The sequence below is a fragment of the Ursus maritimus genome, unplaced genomic scaffold, assembly GCF_017311325.1.
Source record: "Ursus maritimus isolate PB19 unplaced genomic scaffold, ASM1731132v1 scaffold_4, whole genome shotgun sequence".
Classification (NCBI taxonomy): Eukaryota; Metazoa; Chordata; class Mammalia; order Carnivora; family Ursidae; genus Ursus; species Ursus maritimus.
Window position 1 is genome coordinate 53,954,467 of NW_024426552.1, and position 9,322 is coordinate 53,963,788.

General features: G+C 40.3%; 1 pseudogene; it reads right to left on the minus strand.

The window, feature by feature from the left end:
- Positions 1 to 4,560: 4,560 nt before the first annotated feature.
- On the minus strand, positions 4,561 to 5,848 carry LOC103677333 (annotated as a pseudogene).
- Positions 5,849 to 9,322: the final 3,474 nt, after the last annotated feature.

Consider the following 9,322-nt stretch of genomic DNA (forward strand, 5'->3'; position numbering starts at 1 on the left):
AGATCACAGAGCTAATAAGCAATCATAAATGTGAGTAAATCTTATTGATTAATATTAATATAATGAATAGATAATTGACTACTGTGATGAATTAAGTAAGTACGTCCTCCTTTATATCTAGATTTCTATGTCTATGTCTGTATCTCTGCTATGTGCCTGATGGTGTGAAATATGTAGAATAAATCAAATGAAAAATAAAACACATTTCTCCCATTGAAGCACATACAGTTTTGTTAGAAAGATGGACTCACACATAATACAACCTGATTCTACATTTGTTTAAGTACTTTTTAAACATAGGAATTAAAGGCAGTAAGAGATTAGAGATTACTTGGGGAGATCACTGTAGCTTGGAATGATTATTAATGATTATTAATTATTAATTATTCATTGTTTAGAAGATGGGATAAAATAAAAAATTGTAGAATAGGTAATAAGGATAAGAGAATTTACTAGGTTAATAGAAAAGTGAGGAAAGATGTGGATTATAAATATGCAGGTATCAGTACAGAGATAAATGTGAAATTAGGGTTCGGTGTGGGCAACTGAAAAGTTGGATTGGAATGATACAGTTTTTGGAGGCTGTCTTAGCTCAGGCTGCTGTTAACAAAATGTCATAGACTGGGTGGCTTAGACAACAAACATTTATTTCTCATAGTTGTAGATGATGGAAAGTCCAATGATAGCTGGAGTATTTGGTATCTTGTGGCTTGAGGATGGCCATCTTCTCATTGTATCCTCACATGGCAGACAGCAGAGAGAGAAGCAAGCTCTCTTGTAGCTTGTCTTAAAAGGGCACTAATCCCATGATGAGGGCTCCACCCTCATGACCCAATTACTTCCTAAAGGCCCCATCTCCAAATACTATTACTCTGGAGACTTAGGTTTCAACATAAATTCTGGGGGGACACAAACATGCAGTCCATTACAGAGGGCCTTGAATATAGAGAATAGAGTCTGTGTTCTACTTTGAAATTCATTGTGCATGTTTTTGAGAAAAACAAAGCAGTAGACGAAAGTAGTGTGACTAATAGTGCGATAGCAGGGTTAATATGCTATTGGATACAAGACAAATCAGTATAGGGATTGAGTAGACCTTGAACTCATAACCTCTGTGAGGAAGGTATGAGAACAATTCAAGAATGGGCTAATGAACACCCAAATTAGAGTCATGCCAATGGGAATAAAAATTAGAGGAGAGAGAGAATCAGGAGTCCATTTTATGGCTGGATTCAGTCACTTGTGTTTGGCCGCAGGTTAGAACCCTCATAGTGAATTTCTGCTGAATATTTTCTGAAGCACAGTAACTACTTTGTAATGTGGGAGTAAAATACGGTGGCTGCTGGCCCCAGGTTCTTTGGCTTGTTGCAGCTGTAAATCACTGTATAAATATCTTAAAACAGGAAATTTGGGTGTCAGGGAAAAAATATGTAAAAGCGAGACAGAAGAGACTTGGTACTCTCAAAAAATACATGCGAACAATTTAATAGTAATAGACTTTGGCATAAACATATTAATTGGAAGTCAAACAGTTCACCCGCATGGGTCATCTACTATGCACATGTCTAATTATGCTGCTCCAGACGAACTCACTTTGAAAAACTGACCAAAACATTTTGCATATGTCAGAGACATATTTCTCCTCAATTTTATGGATTTTATATGTGAAATTATTTTAAACATTAGTGGCAAATTACTGTCATTAGAATACTATTCTCCCATAAGTTTTCACTAGTAAAAATTTTGGGGGTGTTACAACCATTCCATTTTACCTGATATGAATATCATAGGACAGCAGAAGGTGGCAAACTTTTCCAGGGGAACTATCTCACTAGCCTGAAATTCAGCAAATGCTGAAGTGCGCTGGTGTCAAAGTGGGTGCTGCATATTTTTTTACTATAATACATAACTAAAGCCTTAACTGCCATCGGAAGCAGGCGTATATTTCACCCCTTTGACTAGATTAGAACCCAAAGCAATTTAATTTCAGGATAGTTTTATGCTGAAAATTAAGGGATGACATTTGTCCTATGGGATAAAGTAATAGGAAAGAGGGTGGTGAAGTGCACTAAGTCTATGGACCCATGGATGTCCTCAGCATTATGTAATTTCTATGTCCATGCATGGTTTCTCTTCATGTAAAGCTCTGGAGGTTTACCATAGCTGGCTCAGGGGGCTGGTGAGGGATAAAAAGAGAGAGGAAGACGTTCTTCATGATGTATCCTTCAGAAGAGCTAGAAAGGTGAAGAGGTAAAAGGCTTGTGTGTCAGTGTGAACTTCCCTCTCAACTCCTGCATTCTTGAGAGTTACAGTACAGCTGGCTCATAACCTCTTCTCCCTCCTTGCTTCATCATCCGCACACTCTTCGGGGTTGGAGGGTGAGGCCAAGGTTTTTTTTCACTTTCAGGCTCTCTCCGAGCTCTTAGGAAGACAGCTGAGAGGAGGGAATCAAGCCAACTTAAAGCTGGGTTGGGAAGGACACCAAACCTGGCTTTGGTGTCTTCTCATCTCTCATTCCTTGCATTTCTACATTCCCTGGTTTGTCTTCTTTCCAGTTTTTACAGACTGAATTGTGTGCCCCTCAAATTCATATGTTGAAGTCCTCTCAGTACCTCAAAATGTGACTATATTTAGAGATAGGACCTTTTAAGAGGGGATTAAGTTAAAGTGTGGCCATTAGAGTGGGCCTTGATAGAATTTAACTGGTGTTCATATAAGAAGAGAAAATTTGGACACATGAGAAGAAACACCACAGGCTTGTGTACGCAGGAGGACAACCGTGTGAAGAGGCAGCAAAAGGTGACCATCTGCAAGCCCAGAAGAGAGGCCTCAAAGGAAACCAATCTGGTTGGCACCTTGATTTTAGACTTCCAGCTTCCAGAGCTGTGAGAAAATAAATTTCTGTTGTTCAAGAGACCCAGTGGGTTCTCTTTTGTTATGGCAGCCCCAGCAAAGTAATAGATCAATGTTCTTCCAACCCTCAAGGTCCTCCAGTGACTGCCTCATCTCAGTATTGGTATTTGCCTTCAAACTACGTCAACAACTCATTGGAACTCACTGTTGTATTTGTTGTAGGAGTGTCCTATGATACAGTCATTCTCAGTATCCCATAATGTCTCCTTGAGGAGGACCATCAAGTGATCTGGAAAGATCTCATGGATTGCACTTTGGGGTCCCTAGCCTTTATTCTTATTCCTTTCTTTTCCCAAGCATTTTCTTCTCTTAAACTTAATATGTCATTTATTTGTTTGTTTATATATATTTAAAGTAATATATAGTTAAATTTAGAAATACTGATTTATTTGACTCATGTTTTAAGAAGAAGATTAGTTCAAATTACTCACATGCATCTTTGCCATCAGTATCTTTATGATCAACAGGCAGTTTTCCAAAAAAGTCTGGAGTGTGAATATGAATTATGACTCTAAATCTAGTTCTTACCACAGCACCAAATCTTTCTCAGTCCATAGATTTGTCAGGATTCGGTGAAGGATGCCACATCTTCTCAAGATCAACATAACATTAATTTTTATACACTTGAAACCCGTGGACAGATTGGTGGGGGTAGCAGAAATGAAATATGCAGGAATTATATATAAGATCAGCATATGAAAGTTCTCTGAGTATGACACCCTGAACTTACGTAGCTCACTGTCATTCATTGCCCTCATGGCAGGTGTATATGCTGTCCCTCCACTTTCCTAATGCTTGAAGGTTACAGGCTTTGGAATACTCTTTGGAAAACACTTGTACCAGATCCAATCCACAGTCAGTCTAGCAACTACTTGGAAAAGCAAAATCACCTATTCCCACAAGTGAAAAATGGATCATTGCAGACACCATCTGTGAGTCCTTTTACCACTACTCCAAGAAATATGTGTGGGTGTGTTGAGTATATTTTTTAAAAAAATATTTAATTTTTTATTGAGAGAGAGAGAGAGGGAGAAGGGGGAGGAGCAGAGGGAGAGGGACAAGCAGATTCGGCGCTGAGCGTGGGGCCCGATGTGGGGCTTGACCTTAGGACCCTGAGATCATGACCTGAGCTGAAACCAAGAGTTGGACGCTTAACTGACTGAGCCACCCAGGCGTCCCGTGGTGAGTATATTGATAGGAAAGTTTAGTTTAGATGGATTGGGTAATTTTAAATTGAATCTTTTTTCTTTTGTTATGTAATTCTCTAATAAATGTAAGTAACTTGGAAAAAGCCACCTCTCATTAGTTTCCATGTTATTATGTCATAGCAGTGGAGTGTGATGGTCTTAGGCTGCTGGAGATTTGACAATGTCATCTTCACTTCTATCTAAAGTTTTTGAGATATGTACTGACTAATTCCATGTATGATGTTATTGAAAAATTCCTCTTATGCTACCAGGAGTCACATCACTTAGGAAGTTGGTGCTCTTTTATGTCCTGTTGCTGTATATTTATAATCTCCACAAGTAACCACTTGCTATACTGCTCTTTTAAAACATTTTTTTTTCACTGTCTTTGATCAGGTCTTTATTGAAAATTAGCTGTCCAAAATGATTTGACTTTTACAGAATAAACAAATCTAAGTTTTTAGGCAGCAGACTCCCTGTCTTCCGTGATGGGCTCCCTTTCTGCAGGCTTCCTATCTGCTGCAGGGTTCTTGGTAGCTGCAGCTTTGTTCCCACCAAAGATTTCTTCTGCTTCTTCCCACCAACAGCCTTCTTTTCCTTCCTTCGCTACCACAGGCTTCTTGCCTGGAACCCCTGTCTCATCTGATTTGGCTTCTAAGACTGCTGCTGCCGCCTTATCCATCTGGCGTTTGTGATTCTCGGCCTGGTGAAGAACCGAGTTCCGGCACATGGTCTTTGCATACGTATGAGCTTAGCTTCAACTTGGTTCTCGGGTTCTTCAGTGGATTCTTCTTCAGGACCCTGCGATGAATCTTCTTGCGTGGTGCTCGGAGGGATCTTTCGATCTCTGGACTTTTCAAGATTCTCCTAAGGTCTGTATTAAACCTTCTGTGCATGGGAAGGTTGTAGTTACTTTTGAGCAAGGCAGCCTCACGCCAAGTGCCATACGGATCATCTAACTTGCGGAAAACACTTTCAGTCCAGATGCAGAAACGTCCCACACGCGCACCAGGAGCAAGTTTCAAAATGTTCAGTTTGCTTACATTAAGTAAAGTAATTCCAGGGATGTTCTGAAGGCCTCGATGATACCCTTGTCTTCATTGTAGATGATGCAGGGTCCCCTTCGATGGATACATCAATGGTTTCTCATTTTGCCCCTGCCAGTTCTCATTTGCTGAGAGGCGTAGACCTTTTTGATACTATTCCAGGCTTTAAGTTTCTTAAGAAGCAAAACAGCCTCCTTGGTCTTCTTGTAGCCTTCAACTTTATCTTCAGCCACCAAAGGAAGTTCAGGAACTTCCTCAGTATGATGACCTTTAGACAGCACCAGTGCTGGTAAGGCTGAGGCAGCCAGGGCAGAGCAGATGGCATATTGCTTCTGTGTTGTGTTCACTCTATGAACGCCAGGTTTTGTTTGGTGCAAACATGCGGCCCCCACAACACACATTTCCAAAAGCACCTTTGCTAGAATGGTGAGTCCCACTGCCTCGAACTCCAGGAATTCGAGCCACGGATCTGCCAGTGCTCCAAGACTCAGCACTGGTTTGATGACCTGCTAATTCGTTGGCAGCCTATGGCTGTCTGTTGGTTTTGTGCAAGTTGGTGTGAACAAAGTTCACGGTATCAGGTCAGATGGGAGCCTTGAACACAGCAGGCTAAGTAACACTTTTTCCAGATGATTCCCCCTTTTTGGAATACACAGATACCGGTGGGCTAGCACACGCCATCGAGGGGAGAGGGGAGCGCCACGCTCCTCAAAACATTTTTAACAAAGTCATACATACACTGATTTCCAAGAGACAAATAGTTCTTACAAAATTTGTTGTAAAAACCATCCATCTGCTTTCCCATACTCTCAACTTTTGGAGGGTTATTTTGGGATGTATTTCTGTGTCTCTAAGTAACGTGCTTTATTGCCACTTCTTGGTTTGTTGGTTTTAGGCATGACCTATTGACTTTCAGATTTAGTGGAATTTTCAGAGCTCATGGAATTTCATCACTCCCACTCTCCACTGCACAAGTGCCACTTCCCAGCCCACATTCTCTTGATAGAGCTCAAAACAATTGATAGTGAGTCATGTAGCAAACCTTGATGATTTTTCTTTCCTTGCATAATGTTATATTTTCCCCAGAGGCCATACAATTATCCTCTCAGGATGTTGAAATACATCAGGTGTTCTGTCAGTTTTATCGTGTGAAGAAATGTCTTCCTGAAAGCTTTCTACCCTACTGCAATCTGGATTGTTTTCCTTCTTTGCTGAGGAACAGCTGTTATTATAGAAACTTCCTTCACTATCACTTGGGAATTCTTTTGGTCTCTCTAATGGGGATGCAATTTTTCCTTAATATGTCATCCTCTTTCTTGGCTTCCATCTTCATTTTAGCGAAGTTCATCCTCCTGTAGACTCCTGAGAAAGAGGAGGAGGGGGAGGTAAACTTCAAACATCCTGCATGTCCAGAATGTTCTTTACCTTCACATTTATTTTTGAGTCTGGCTGGATATACTGTATAGATCTTCCTCAACATAATGATGGTTATGACTTGATAAGTCCACTGAAAGTTGAAAATATTGTAAATTGGAAAAGGGGCGTCTGGGTGGCTCAGTCAGTTAAGCATCTGCCTTTGGTTCAGGTCATGATCTCAGGATCCTGGGATCGAGCCCCAGGTCCGGCTCCCTACTCAGCGGCGAGTCTGCTTCTCCCTCCCCCTCTGCTCTTCCCTCTTGCACTCTCTCTCTCTCACTCGCTCTCTTTCAAATAAATAAATAAATAAATAAATAATCTAAGAAAAATAGACAAAGCATTTCATACACCTAACCTATGGAACATCGTAGCTTCCCCTAGCCTGCCTTGAACATGCTCATAACATGTTGCCCACCGTTGTACAAAATCACCTAACACAAAGTGTTAAATGATAAGTGTTGAATATCTCTTGTAATTTATTTATTGAGTATACTGGAAGTGAAAAGCAGAGTGGTTGTATGGGGACAGAATGGTTGTAAGCATATGGTTGTTCAGCTTTCTGATGGTGTGGCTGCCTGGGAACTTTGGCTCCCCCCTGTTGCCCAGCATCATGAGAGAGCATCGTATCACTTATTGCTAGCCTGGGAAAAGATCAAAACTCAAAACTCAAGTACAGTTTCTACTTGATGTGTAGTGCTTTCATACTACCTTGAAGTTGAAGAATCATTCAGTCAGGGACCGTAAATATACCTCCGTCGTTCAGTACTTTAAAGTTATTGCTATGTATCTTTAAGGTTCCTTATGCTGGTATTGTTTGAATATGACCTGCTTCTTACTATTCTCTTGGTCACCAGGTTCCTGAAATTTCATAATATGTTTTATTGTAGTATATTTTAATCCATTGTTCTGAGTTTTTTCTTAAAGATTTTATTTATTTATTGTATTCGAGAGAGAGAGAGCGGGAGAGCAGGGGGAGGGGCAGAGGCAGAGGGAAAGAATCTCAAGCAGACTCCACTCTGAGTGCAGAACCCAGTGTGGGGCTCGATCTCATGACCCTGAGATCATGATGTGAGCCAAAACCAAGAGTTGGACGCTTAACCAATTGAGCCACCCAGGCCCCCCTGTTCTGAGTTTTTTCAATCTGAAAGAGCCGTGTCCTTCAGTTCTGGGAACATTGTCTTGAATAATCTCTTAATGATTTTCTCTCTTCATTTTCTATGTTGTTTTTTCTGTGATTTCTATTATTCACGTACTAAACTTCCTGAACTAGTGTAAGTCTTTGTTTCCCCCAAGTTATTATATTTTGCATTGAGGCTTTACTCAGATATTGGATTTTTAAAAATATTCTTAAAATTTTTAAATTTATTTTAGAGAGATAGAGACAGGGAGAGAGAGTATCTTAAGCAGACTCTATGCTGAGGGCAGAGCCCTGTGTGGGACTTGATCTCACAACCCTGAGATCATGACCTGAGCCGAAGTCAAGAGTCAGTTGCTTAGGGGTGCCGGGGTGGCTCAGTCAGTTAAGCATTTGCTTTCAGCTCAGGTCATGATCTCAGGGTCCTGGGATCAAGCCCCACATCAGGCTCCCTGCTTAGCAGAGGGTCGGCTTCTCCCTCTCCCTCTGCCTCTCTCCTCTGCTTGTGCTCTCTCTCTCTCTCTCAAATAAATAAATAAATAAAATCTTAAAAAAAAAAAAAAAGAGCCAGTCGCTTAACCCACTGAGCCACCCAAGTGTCCGTTTTTTTAATTAAAGTGTGGTTATACACTGTTATATTAGTTTCATATGTACAATATAATGATTCAACATTTTTATACATTACTCAGTGCTCATCGCAATAAGTGTACTCTTAATCCTCTTTATCTTTTTCACCCATCCCCTCACCCACCTCCTCTCTGACAGCCAGCTCTTTATTCTGCATACTTAAGAGTCTGATTTTTTGGCTTTTTTTTTTCTGTTTGTTTTTTGTTTCTTAAATTTCACCTGTGAGTGAAATCATATTGTATTTGTCTTTCTCTGACTTACTTACTTTACTTAGCATTGTACCCTCTAGGTCCATCCATGTTGTTGCAACCGGCAAGATCTCATTCTTTTTATGGCTGAGTAATATTTCATTATGTATAAATACCACACCTTCATTATCCATTCATTTATGGATGAATACTTGGGTTGTTTCCATATCTTGGCTATTGTAAATGATACTGCGATAAATATAGCGGTGCATATATCTTTTCAAATTGGTGTTTTCATTTTTGGGGGGAGTAAATACCCAGTAGTAGAATTACTGAGTCATATGGTAATTCTATTTTTAATTGTTTTGAGGAATCTCCATACTGTTTTCCCCAGTGACTGCTCCAGTTCGCATTCCTACCAACAGCGCGTGAGGATTCTTTTTCCTCCACATCCTTGCCAACACTTATTATTTGTCTTTTTGATTCTAGCCACTCTGACAGGTAGAAGGTGATACCTCATTGTGGTTTTGACATGCATTTCCCTGGTGATTAGGGATGTTGAACATCTTTCTGTGTGTCTGTTGGCTATCTGTATGTCTTCTTTTTTTGTCCTCTGCCCATTTTTAATCGGATTATTTGTGCTTTTTGGTCTGAGGATGGAGTTAGGGCTTGTGTACCATGACTTTTACTGTAGGGGGATATGGCTGGGTTTTTTTTTTTTTTTGGATGAACCTCTGATTTTCATATCTTCTGGGTTTTTCCTCTTAACTAGACAGATTTGATGAAGAAGACTCTTCAGACCTTCTACAT